At 33.5% G+C, this 14,775-nt stretch overlaps 1 pseudogene; it reads right to left on the bottom strand.

Moving 5' to 3' along the window:
• Positions 1 to 3,937: 3,937 nt before the first annotated feature.
• LOC149252678 (peroxidase 3-like) lies at positions 3,938 to 11,820 on the bottom strand (annotated as a pseudogene).
• Positions 11,821 to 14,775: the final 2,955 nt, after the last annotated feature.

Below are 14,775 nucleotides of genomic sequence, written 5' to 3'. Positions count from 1 at the left end.
ATGTTTTTCCTGGATTTCACCTTATATAAACACGATCCCTGAATTTAAATTCCTTATGCATTCTTTTCTTATCTTCATAACCATTTTATTGGTCTCGTGTTTTCTTAACATTCTGTTGAATTCTCTGCACAATTATTCCATTTCTTGCAACAATTCTAGCCCCAAAATCAATATGTCCTTTGGTTGAATCCAACTGACGAGTGTATGAAATTTCCTACCATACAAAGCCTTGAAGGGGCTAATTTTAATAGAGGTTTTATAATTGTTATTATATGCAAATTCAACTAAATGTAAAAAGTCTTCCCACTTGGTAGGTCTCTACATCCCATTCGTTATGAAAATATCCTCCAGAATTTGGTTGACCCTTTTGGTTTGTCCATCCATTTGAAGATGGTATGTCATGTTGAAATTTAGCTTAGCACCCATGTTTCCAAATAATGCCCTCCAAAAGGTTGAGGTGAATTTTGCATCTCGGTCCGATACTATCATTTTAGGAACTCTATGCCGTCGAAAATTTTTCTTCATAAATATATTAGGAATTTGTGTTGTGCCATACATGGATTGGATGGGTATGAAATGAGATACCTTACTTAGTGTATCCATTACTACCATAATGGAATCATGTTGTATTTTTGTTCATGGTAATCCTGTGATAAAATTTAAGGATATTATATCCCATTTCCATTTAGGAATAGGTAATTCATTCAACAACCCAACAGGGTGCTAATGTTCGACCTTAACCTATTGATACTCTATACGTATTGACAAATATTCTACCACCTACCTTTTCATACCTGGCCAAAAGAGAGTTTTCCTCAATTCTGTGACCATCTTCTAGTATCTCGGATGTCCTGCAAATGGCTTCTTATGATACTCATCAAGTATCATCTCTTTCAATTTTGGTATATTGGGTACATATAACTTCCCCCTGCATGTCAACAATTTTGAGTATTTTCTGCATATCCCAGTACATGAACTTGCTGCAATTTTTGTTGCATATCCAAGTATTTTGGATCCTTATGCTTATAAATTTTAATTTGCTCTAGGAAATATGTTTTAATGTTACTAACGGTTACCTCCATTAAATTGTAAGCATGTTTTCTTAAAGCATCAACTATTTTGTTTTCCTATCCTTTTATGTGCTTAATATTGAACACAAATTCGCTGAGAAATATCATCCATCTAACATGTCTTGCATTGAGTTATAGCTAACTAAATAAATACTTTAAGCTGAAATGATCTGTTATTAAAGTGAATTTCTTGCCTAACAGATAATGCCTCCACATTTTCAAGGCATGTATAACAACAACTAATTCCTTTCATGGTTCTTCAAATTCCTTGATTCATATGCTACTACAGATTAATCCTATAACAAAACTCCTCCCAACCCTTCCGTACATGCATCCGTACATACTATAAATTCTTTGTTTGGATTTGCAAGTTTTAGAATAGGAGCTCTAGTGAGAATGTTTTAACTTCTCAAGAAAAGTTTGGCATTCGATAGTTTATTCAAACTTTATCCTTTTTTTCTATAAAGAGCTAATATGATATTCTATATTGAAAACTCTTCAATAAACCTGCATCAATATTCAGCAAGTCCCGTAAAGGACCGGACATCAGCGACATATTTTGGCATACGCTAGTTAACCATGGCATTCACCTTATCTGGATCGACTGCTAACCCTTCTTTCGATATGACATGCCCCAGATATTGGATTTTGGTTTTATAGAACTTACACTTACTAAACTTGGCATACAGTTTATTTACATTTTGAGTATGCATCACCAACCTTAGGTGTTCCTTATGTTCTTCTTCATTTCTAGAATATACCAAGATATCATCAATAAATACTAGTGAAAATTTATCTAAAGATTTACGAAGTACATTTTTCATTAAACACATGAAATTTGTTGCAACATTCGCAAGGCTAAACATTAACACCACAAACTTGTAGTGCCCGTATTGGGTCCTAAATGTTGTTTTATAAATATCCTCATTTTTAATTCTCAACTAATGATGTCATGTCCTTAGATCTATTTTGGAAAAGATGGTAGCTCCCCTTACCTGGTCAAATAAATCATCAATGAGAGGTAGGGGATACTTATTTTTGATAGTTGACATGTTTAGTTGGCATTAATCAATGCACATTCTAAAGGTGCCAGCTTTCTTCTTAACAAAAAGTATAGGTGCTCCACATGGTGACACACTAGGACTACTATATCCTTTATCTAAAAGATTGTGTAGCTGCATTTTCAACTCCAACAACTCTGGTGTAGTCATCCTGTAAGGTGCTCTAGACACTAGGGCTGCATCAGATACCAAGTCTATGAAAAATCCTATATCTCTATGGGCTGGTAAATTGGGAATCTTCTCTGGAAAACATCCACAAATTCATTAATGATTGAGACAGTATTCAATTTTAGCTCTTTGTTTGTCTTTTCACTTTCTTCTACATGAACCATGAATATTTGGTATCCTTTTTGGGACTCTTCTTCATTTGGAGGGGTATAATTTTCCTAACTGATATTGGTTTTGGCACACCCTAAATGGTTTGAGTTTGTCCCTACAGATTTACACAGGTCACAATTTTTTATAGGAAGTTTATAATTGCTTCTTGTTTCCAACTAATCTATTCTGATTAATATATCATAAGACCCAAGGGGAAGTACATTTAAATCTACTGTAGTCAAGTAACCATTTAAAAAGATTTAAAAGATTCACTAATTTCCATTTTTTCTAAAAATGATTCACCCAAATTTTATTGGATAAAATTATGTAACCATAAAATTGCCAAAATTTTGTACAGACTATATTAATTTTTTAGAAATTTGAATATTTTTACAAAATATCGTCAGTTTTTTTTAAAGATTGCATATTTGGGATAGTAAGATTCACCAAGGTTTCTAAACTATATAATAAATTTCCATCATTAAAATTTTCCCTAAATGCTTTTGGGTCAACTCTGATACTGACAATGTATGGCGTAGCAAATGGACTTCCATGGAAAGGGTTTTGTGTGATTGACTCATAACCATGGGTTTGTGTGTGACCCATAACCATAATGGAATTACCTCGTGATATAATAGGTGGATGAATTCGAAGATTTGTTTACTTTTATACCAGTTGATCTATATGCAAATTTGAAAAAATATCCATAAAAAACACATATAATAATGTAAATGCGAAACTAGAATATAAGATAGAAGATCTAGAAAACAATACCACAATCCTATTATGGAAAAAATATGACAATTTTATAAGCAATGCAAACATTATACTTATTATTTAACTACGAAATATATTACATAAAAATCAAATACAATATTAAATAAAGAAAATACATTGAAAATTTTCTTTCTTTGTTGATTTTAGATCTTTCCTTTATTTTTTTTGTCTTCAATGCTGTCAAGCCTTCCCGTTTTCTTGGTGTTCAAATCAATGAGATGTTTCTTCTTTTTGTACCTGGTCCATATATACGAATCACATGACTTATGATAATCCATTTTAAACGTTATTCATGTTTTTTTTGTAGCCTTAGATGTTATCAAGGAGGAGTGCCCTTTCTCTTGGTGTCCAATCTGCCTTTTGTACTTTGTCCATATATGCTAATTATTCCCGACTTATCATAATCCATTTCAAACGCTATTTTGTGACTTATGATAATCCTTTTCAAGTGAACCTACGATAATCCATTTTCATATATATATATATATACATAAATTTTACACGTGACCGAATTTTTTATACTTTCTTTTTTTAAGTTTTCACTGGATCTAACGACAAGAGCACACAAATTGAATGCTTCCAACAAAGGAGATCATGCAGGAGAAGGTCATTGCAACCTGAACCAGAAACGTTCGCGCTATTATTCAAAGAGAACAATGTATTGCGTTCAAAACAAAACGCCCAACATATTGAAACAGGATGAGTGCCCACTTAGTTTATAAAAGTGCAGTGTCCTTGGATTTGGCCTGCACAGCCTGTGAGCACACTGATTCTCCCCATTTTCTCCATCGACATTGTAAAATCTGAGAAAAATGAGGAGGCCTGCAATTATGTATTGACATATGCTTGGGCTTCGTTGTTGTTCAGAAGCGGCCTTTGTGCTTCTTTAAATTCATGTAATAGTGGGTGTCAAATATTCGAGAGCTACCAGATGCATCTCTACTATTGTCTTATTGCCCTAGGCTTGCATACTATCTTTAGTTGAGCTGCATAATATTTGTCTACGGAAGGATCTGTATCTCCTTTTCCAGTAAAATTGTAAGGCCTGTTGCTAAAGGAGGTGCAGTGGGAAATCACTATAGTGTGAGCCCCTGCACCCAACATTGTTACCTATCACTCATCATATTACATGTCATAATATAAACCAAGCTCAGTGTAACAGATGAGAAAAAAATGGGCGTGGAGTATGAGAAGTAGAGAGCTACTTAGATGATAAGACAACCAACTCTTTAACATCGAGGCCATTGCTCGCAAATATTGATGTGAGTCGAGAAAAATTCGCAGTTTTTGGCGGAAGTTTACTCAGAGCCTCGCGAGCGATAGAGACAACTCCATCTGTGTGTCCCGTTGGAACGTTCCACAATGGCAGGAGTTTACTGAGAGCCTCGCGAGTGATAGAGACAGCTCCATCACTGTGTCCCGTTGGAACATTCCAGAATGGCCCACTTAACTGTTTTCATGAATTAAATATTATCTAGGTGATTGTCGGCTAAAGGGCGATTATTGAACATGAAAGGAAATGTAATGCATGCGTTATGGCAACGGAACAAGAGTGTCACCATCTGGACAACATTTCGTGCTACGAACGCAAAAATATCGGCGCATGGCACCACTCCCGGGTATACTTTCTCCACTGCAGCTTTAGCTGCGTCAATGACTTGGAATCCTCTCAGGCTCACATTCAGAATAACATCCTTTTCCTCTTTGGACGAAAGTGTTGAATTTGAGAGCATTGATCCATCGCAACCCTTCAGCGGGTTAAACATATCAATTTATTGTTCCAACAAATCATATAAATGCTATGAATTAGAGAGCGCAGAACTCATAAATGAACAAAAAAAACACAGAACACTTGCTTGATTTGATTGCCAAAGAGGGTATTTATATATAGAGAAGAAGTTTCTGAAGTGGATGGCTTCTTCAGGAAGCTATCTAGCTCTCGAGACTTTTGCCGAATTCTCCAGAAGAAACTAGACGCAACATTTAATGATGGTAGTTGGAATTATTAATGTTTTCCAACACTCCCCCTTAATTCCAACCATATGACAAATATACTATAGCACAATATATAAGACACTATAAACATACTCTTAATTGTCATGCCTACTCGTCTAAGTCTCAGCTAGGCTTACAATATAATCTTGATTTTCTACAACACATAATTTACTTCTACAAAACTCAAATTTTGCCTTTGCAAGAGGCTTAGTGAATATGTCAGCTACATTCTCATTTTTATTACATTATATTAGAGAAATTTCTTTTGATTGGATATTTTCTCTTACAAAATGATATTGTGTGTTTATATGTTTTGATCTTGCATGACATACAGGATTGTTCCCCAATTTGATGGTGCTTTGATCATCACATCTGATCACTGTAGGTTCTTGTTGACCTTCATCAACATCTTCAAGTATTCTTTTGAGCCATATAGCTTCATAGGTGCCACTACATAATGCTTTATATTCTGCTTCAGTTGATGACAAGGAAACTGTTGCCTGTTTCTTGCTGCGCCATGATATAGCTCCTGATCCTATATTGAAGATGTATCCAGTGGTGGATTTCTTGTCATCTGGATTTCCAGCCCAGTCAGAATTAGAATAACCTGTCAATTCAACATTACAAGCATTAGTATATTCAATACCAAAATTGATAGTTCCTTTTAAATATCGAAGGACCCTTTTTGTAGCTATCCAATGGCTTTCATGATGCTTAGCCATGAATTGACTAAGTATGCTTACTGCATAAGTGATGTCTGGTCTAGTGGTAGTGAGATAATTCAGACTTCCCACTAATTGTCGATACAATGTTCCATTCACCTCTTTTGTTCCATCATCACTTCTTAATTTGATATTTTGTTCCAATGGAGTACTCACTGCTTTACATCCATTCATATGAAATCTCTTTAGTACTTCATTTGTATATTTGCTTTGTGTGATTAAGGTTCTTCCATCATCTCTCCATAGTTCAAGAACTAAACAATAGTGCATCTCACCAAGATCCTTCATCTCAAATTCCTGTGATAACTTTATTTTTATATCTGTAATTAATTTATCAACACTCCCTATTATTATTATATCATCAACATATATAGAGAGTAATACTATATCCCCATTTATATCTGTCTTGACATACAAATTAGGATCATTTTTATTCTTTTTAAATCTTCGCTGAAAGAAGAATTTGTTGATTTTCTCATACCAATATCTGGGGGCCTATTTTAGTCCATATAAGGCCTTTTTTAACTTGCATGCAAGATGTTCTTGACCCTTATTTACAAATCCTTATGGTTGAACAAGATAAATTTCTTCTTTTAAGTCACCATTTAGAAAAGCCGACTTTACATCTAATTGATGTAATTTCTAATCATATTTAGTTTCCAATGCTATCATTATTCTGATTGTATTCATTTTTGCAACCGGAGCAAAGGTATCTTCGTAATCTATACCTTCTTTTTGTGAATAACCTTTTGCAACCAATCTTGCCTTATACTTGTCTATTCTACCATCTGCATTAAATTTTGTCTTATACAACCATTTTTATCCTTTAGGGACTTTATTTTCAGGTAATTCTGTTAATTCCCAAGTTTCATTTTTCATTATAGAATCATATTCTTCCTTGATAGCTTCCATCCATTCTTTATGATTTTTGGCTTGTTCATAATTTAAGGGCTCAAAACCAATCATTACTTGAGACATTAAGACATAATATCTATAGCTGATGGGGGCTTGAATCTGTCGTGTTGACCTTCTTAGAGGTTCATTACTTTGTGGAGTACCTTCTCATTTTCTTCTCTGTGGAGTGCCTTCATCACTTCTTTGTGGACTCTGATTCCTTGATGTGTCTTTTGGAATGTCCATGTGTTCTTGTACTTGAGTTGATTCTACAACTTCTTCTTCTTCCTTAAAGTTTTCATAAGGAGACTACCATATATTATGTTCATATTCTTTTATTTTCTTATCTACATGCTCATGAAATATTACATCTCTACTTGCAAAGACTTTGTGAGTACTTGAATCATACATTTTATATGCTTTTTGATTAGTGCAATATCTAATAAAAATACATTTGATGGCTTTGGCATCTAACTTTCTCCTATCCTCTTTAGGAATATGAGCAAAAGCCTTGAATCCAAATATCCTTAAATGACTAACTTTAGGTTTAAAACCATAAAACGCTTCAAATGGTGTTTTGTGCTAAAGATACTTAGTAGGGCTTCTATTTTTAAGATATACAACTATGTTAATGGCTTCATCCCAAAAACTATTAGAAGGTCCTTTACTTTTTAACATACTACGAGCACATTCAACTAATGTTTGTTGAGGTGTATGTGGTACTATAAATTGTTGCATAATTCCATTTTGTTTGAAATATTTGATAAAAGCTCCTGAAGTGTATTCACTGCCTTTATCCTATCAAAGAATTTTAATGCTTTTTCCTATTTGCTTTTTAACAATACTTTTGAATTCTTTAAAGTATTCAAACACGTCACTTTTGTTTCTTATAAAGTACACCTAGGTGTATCTAGTGCTATCATCAATAAATATAAGAAAGTAATATGATCCACCAAGTGACTTAGTTTGCATTGGACCACATACATCACTATGCACTAGTTCAAGTATTTCACGTTTTCTTCTATTTTCATGCACAGGAAATTCTTCCCTATGTTGTTTTCCTAATGCACAACCTTCACATTCAAAGTGTTCACCCTTAATAATTGGATGACCTTCTACCATCAATTTCTTTTGTAGTAACATTAAGTCATTATGATTTAAATGTCCATACCTTTGATGCCAAAGCTCTATAGTTGACATGCCTGTTAATGCCAAAGCTTGATGCCCATTCTTCATTACATCCAACTTGTATAAGCCTCCAACTTTCATTCCTTTTGCAACAACCTTATAGTTGTCCCGCACATCCTTTACCAAACAATGTGATTTCACAAATTCAACTTTTAAATGTTGATCTATGATAGTAGAGACTGAAATTAAGTTCTTCTTTAATCCTGTAACATACACCACATTTTGAATTTGTTTTTCTTGTCCATTAGGCATCATAACACTTATCTCACCATATCCTTTAATTTCATGTGATCCATTATCTCCTAAATAGATGTGTCCACCATTATTAATCTCATGATAAGTATCAAACCAATCTTTTTTGCATGACATATGGATTGATGCACCAGAATCTATAAATATGCACTAGTTCAAGTATTTCACGTTTTCTTCTATTTTCATGCACAGGAAATTCTTCCCTATGTTGTTCTCCTAATGCACAACCTTCACATTGAAAGTGTTCACCCTTAATAATTGGAAGACCTTCTACCATCAATTTCTTTTGTAGTAACATTAGGTCATTATGATTTAAGTGTCCATACGTTTGATGCCAAAGCTCTATAGTTCACATCCTTGTTGATGCCAAAGCTTGATGGCCATTCTTCATTACATCCAACTTGTATAAGCCTCCAACTTTCATTCCTTTTGCAACAACCTTATAGTTGTCCCGCACATCCTTTACCAAACAATGTGATTTCACAAATTCAACTTTTAAATGTTGATTTGTGATAGTAGAGACTGAAGTTAAGTTCTTCTTTAATCCTGTAACATACACCACATTTTGAATTTGTTTTTCTTGTCCATTAGGCATCATAACACTTATATCACCATATCCTTTAATTTAATGTGATCTATTATCTCCTAAATAGACGTGTCCACCATTATTAATCTCATGATAAGTATCAAACCAATCTTTTTTGCATGACATATGGATTGATGCACCAGAATCTATAAATATGCACTAGTTCAAGTATTTCACGTTTTCTTCTATTTTCATGCATAGGAAATTCTTCCCTATGTTGTTCTCCTAATGCACAACCTTCACATTCAAAGTGTTCACCCTTAATAATTGGAAGACCTTCTACCATCAATTTCTTTTGTAGTAACATTAGGTCATTATGATTTAAGTGTCCATACGTTTGATGCCAAAGCTCTATAGTTCACATCCCTGTTGATGCCAAAGCTTGATGGCCATTCTTCATTACATCCAACTTGTATAAGCCTCCAACTTTCATTCCTTTTGCAACAACCTTATAGTTGTCCCGCACATCCTTTACCAAACAATGTGATTTCACAAATTCAACTTTTAAATGTTGATCTGTGATAGTAGAGACTGAAGTTAAGTTCTTCTTTAATCCTGTAACATACACCACATTTTGAATTTGTTTTTCTTGTCCATTAGGCATCATAACACTTATATCACCATATCCTTTAATTTCATGTGATCTATTATCTCCTAAATAGATGTGTCCACCATTATTAATCTCATGATAAGTATCAAACCAATCTTTTTTGCATGACATATGGATTGATGCACCAGAATCTATAAACCAAGCATTATCATCATTAGTTTCTGCTGATAAGGCAGCGTTGGACACAAACAATTTAAGATTGCTAAAGTCATGACTAATTGCTTCATCTCTATCGACATAATTTCATGAATGCCTTCTTTGTTTAAATTGACCAGACCTTCTTTTCATGCAATTCTTAGCAAAATGACCAGGTTTTCCACAGTAATAACACACATCATCTCTACTTGATTTGGCATTTGTCCTTGGTAATGATGTACTTTGAAATGATTTTACTTGTGGCTTTTTGCCTTTATTTTTCTCTCACTATTTGCCTTTGAAGGATTGCTTCCCTTTGGCCATCAATGCCAAATCTGAATTAGGAGATTTCCGTTTAAGGCTTCTTCTCCACTCTTCTTCCTGCATAAGTATACCTGGCAACTCATCAAAAGTAGGAGCCTTCTGTCTAGCTGAAAGACCAGTGATAAACATTTGATATTCATCAAGCATTACATTTAATGTCACAGTAACCAAGTCTGTACTAGATATTGATTCACCAATGTCACCTAATTTATCCTTTAGATCTTTAATTATAGAAATAAAATCACTAACACTTTCATTTTCTTCCATCTTAATTGAAAGAAGCTTACTCTCTAAATACAATATTTGATTTGTAATCTTCGTCTCATACAAATTTTTGAGAGTGTCCCATGTCTCCTTGGATGTTTTGCACTCTCTAATGTGTGGAATAATGTTGTCCTTAACCATCATTCGTAAAAGCACCTTTGCTTTGCTTTCCCGTCTCTCCGAATCTTGAATTGCAGCATCTGTGGCTTGAGGGGACACTGGCTTAACTTCAGCTCCATACACAATTGCCCATGTATTGTTGCCTTTCATTAAGTCTACAACTTAAACTCCCAATTTGCATAATTTTCATCGTATAACTTGTTAAAGTCAGATAAATAAGATTCTACCAATACAATAGCCATGTTACTTGTTTTCACTGTACCAATCACCAAAAAAATTACTAATTTTGTAAAATATAAGCCTTCAAGCATAAATCATAAAATTTTATCCAATATCATTGGATAATATGATTGCCTTCTTTTTTTTTTTCTTTAAATCTAAACAATGAACATCATCAATTATCAATTTGATTCTATAATAAGGATATAACCATATACAAAATTAGAGTAAGCAACAAAATGGGAACGATACAGGATCCTCCAGATTATAACCACTTGTCAACCATGCCACGAAAAATTGTATCATATCAAGAAAAACACCAGCTACAGAGATAAAACTGCATAAAGAACTTCTATAATTCCACACATATAACTTTATGTGCCCGCCGTAACTAAAAAGATGAATCGAGTCAATGAAAAATCGTGACAATGATTTTCTTTAGATTGATACTACATTAATGAACCTTGGAACAGTCAACATTAGGGGAGATAGGGTCATTGAGATCAGTGACTTTTCACAGACCTAGCAGATTGGCGCCCTATCTTACCAACACTCCAACTTTACGCAGATGTTTTCAGCAGTTCGGCTCCCTCCAACGAGCCTCAAAAACCACTCCTCCACACTAGCACAAACTTACCTTCTTACACACAATTTTACAGCATCAAAAACTCACACACGGTCCTTTGTCCAGATCGCCCTTCCACACAGCAATGTATTGCAACTTTACAGTAGCAAAAAAATCACACATGGTCCTTAGTCCAGATCGCCCTTCTACACAACAATCTCTTTGGGGACCTTCTTTCAGCAATTAACCTCACCTCGCTCTGATACCAAATCAGAGAGCGCAGAACTCAGAAATGAACACAAAACACATAACACTTGATTGATTTAATTGCCAAAGAGGGTTTTTATATATAGAAGAAGTTTTTGGAGTTGGTGGCTTCTTTAGGAAGCTATCTAGCTCTCGAGACTTGAGCCAAATTCTCCTCTCTAGAAAAAACTAGACAAAACTAGACGCAACATTTAATGGTGGTGGTTGGAATTATTAATGTTTTCCAACACTATGTTCCCTCAATGCAATATGATGAGATCATAAATATATCTATGAATGCCAGTGGTAAATACTATAAACGTAAACATAAACACACACCCTAACAAAGTTGTCATGAAAATGCATTCTGAGAAGTGGTGCCCGCAGAGATGGAGTTTTGGATAGGTATTGTCCAACTACCTTTTCTACTGTGTCGTAAACTGCTTTTCTACTGTGTCGTAAACTGTGGGCCATGTCTCGTCATAGAAGTTCAGTGCGAGTCCTGCACCTGCACCTGCAGAAACACAGAAATACACAGAAAATGGCAACTGTAATAAACATATTTCTAACTGTAATTGTCTTCATGTTATTCCCATGACATTAGCTTTACAACAACTATTTAATCAGAGTTACAAAGTTTTAATTTGGATTTAAGCATTTAAAAAAAACTGAAATAGGAAAAAAAATCATGAAGTTTTAGCCATTTATTCTTACCTCCCTGCTGACATGGTCAAAACAATGGACTTATGTATGAAATTTATTTATATTATAGAAAAATGAAAAATGCTAAAGGAAATTTAGTAGTATCAATAACAACATTTCAAAACTAAAATTTAATATAAAAAATAAGATTAAAAATATAATTCAATTAATTTTCATATATAAAAAAATTTACGTTTTAAATATTAAACAAATTGATATAAACCAGAATAATATTAAAGCCATCTGCAAACATTGAAACTATTTAATTATCAAATTTCTATATATTCAATAATAACAAAATTACAATTAACAAGCCCCTGCACAGTAGCGAAATTTCGAGACAGTTTTTTTTTTAAGCCAATTACCCCTTTTAAATTTTCCGTTTCTTCTAAAGAAAATTACCCCTTTTATATTTCTCCGTTTTATAATTTTTAAGTGCCCTTGTCTGGAGGGCTGCTCCACTTTGTTGTGCTTGCGGTGCTCTCTTTCAATGATCTCTGTTGATTTTATCACGATTCCCCATGAAATTTAGGGTGCTAGTATTCTTTCAATGACCTCTGTTGATTTGATCACGATTACCCATGAAATTTAAATTTAGGGCGTTAGTATACAGAGTTGTCTATAATGTGATTTTTTTTTTTTGGAGATTTTGGTGACAGAATCCAGCGAAAATGTTGAGGTTAAATTTCGATTTGTATTATTTAAAATGGTTTTTTAACTGCATATTTGGATTCAGCGCCCTAAAAAACTTTTGGGACACTTGTACAGAAACTAGCTATCAAACTTGCGATCCCAATAAATTGCTGCTAGATTTTGACACACAAAACACACAAAAAAAACTTCCAAAAAACGCATTATAGATAACTGCGTAGTATTCTTTCAATGAGCTCTGTTGATTTTATCACGATTACCCATGAAATTTAAGGTGTTAGTATTGGATGGAACACATGAAATTCTGAGAGTTTTTTTTTTTTTTTTGGCGGACATGGAAACAATGAAGATATTCTTGACCCGTAGACAGACATATGGACAAGATTGGAAGGTACGTGGATGTTTAGGCAGTCGTTCACATTGTCGTGCTTAGTTGCTTCTGGGCACCTGTATACCTTCACTGAAACATCAACCCTGAAACTCTGGGCTGTGAAACATTGTGACAACCATAGATCGCGGAATTATGGTGTCCCGCCTCTTCTTTATCGTCGTACTCACTTATCTTCTACGTGGCTCGGCTTTAGCGGTCCATCAACCAGGATTGCAGATGGTTATACAATTGCCTGCAGAGTGGAAATAGAAGGACTTGGAGTGAAAACGCATGGATTTCATAGCAAGACTGCAAATCTGAAGGTCGTATTGAATGGAGGAGACGGTTTCTTTCATGAGACCAGATGGCGATTTTTCTTTCTATGATAGGCAAGTTGAAACTCATCTGATTGAAATGGTTGCAATGGACTATTCTTTTTCCCCGGTGCGGGTTCATGTTAATGCTAGACTACACGTTAAAATTCAAGTTTATCAAACAGAAAATAGGATTACTTTGAAATATAACGCTGAAGAAAACGAATTTCTTATTCAAGGCGTTCTTCCTAAAAAAATATTCTGTGGTACTGCATGTAGTGCAGAGTGGCGCGGCCATATTTTTAAGAGGAAACGTTTTGTTGGCTCTCGTCATCAGATTTTCTATCTTTTGAAACTCTCCACTAACGAGTTTACGTACCCGGAAACATTGCGGGTGTGACTATATATGTTCGGACCGGGGAGATCTAAAGATCGTCTCCTGATGAAAGGGCTTCTAACCTCTGATAATGTGCAGTCGTTTTGGATCTTTGTATTATCCATTCACAATGAGTTTTCTTGTAACTTAATTCAGTTATGTAAGGACGCCTCCAATGTTTTGGAAAAATTGTTTTCCCATTTAATTCAATTAAGTTTGGAAAAAGATTGATTTTTTGATTTTGGAAGTTTTGAAAATTAATTATAATGAAGAAAATTTAAATTAGTTTTAATAAAATATTTAAAAAATAAATAATAAAAACATAATATTATAAATAAATAATAAACATTTTTTATAATTAATTAATTATGCACAATCACATAATTTTCAAATTAAATAAAGTTTTATTTTTAATATAAATTTTTCAAAAATATTGGATAATATAATAAAATTATATAAAGAAAATCTAAATTACATGAACTTATTATAGTTATATGGAATTTTGTAATTCTTATTTTTAGGTGTTATATTAAAAAAGGTGTTGTAAATATTTTTTTTTAGCTAAATCTGAATTTTTGTGGTTTAAAATGTTATATTAAAAAAAGTGTTGTAAATATTTTTTTGGGCTAAATTTGAATTTTTGTGGTTTAAAATGAATTCAACAACCTAAAAAATTGTCACAAACCTCTCAACCAAAAAAAATCTTTTATAATTTTACAACCGTAATGAAACACTAGTTTTTAGGATGCAATACATTCTATGGTAAATGTAAATCTCGTTGCTATGCCTTTTTACCATATGGTATAGCATATAATAGTATGTGGGATTTTCTTATTCGGTATTGCATTAATAATTTGGAAATTACAAAGGTTGATATTTATGCTAATATTACTATAAACAAATCCTTAAGGTACATTTATTTATTACACCAAATCCAAATAAATCTTTAAGGTACATTTATTTATTACACCAACTCCAAATAAACCTATTGCAAAATCAGTCATATTTGAGATTTT

This window comes from Pinus tabuliformis, chromosome 7 (genome assembly GCF_031772625.1).
Source record: "Pinus tabuliformis cultivar Carrire ecotype Pingquan chromosome 7, CPIR1, whole genome shotgun sequence".
Taxonomy (NCBI): domain Eukaryota; kingdom Viridiplantae; phylum Streptophyta; class Pinopsida; order Pinales; family Pinaceae; genus Pinus; species Pinus tabuliformis.
Note: the sequence above shows the minus strand (reverse complement) of the source record. Positions and strands in the feature narration are given on the sequence as shown.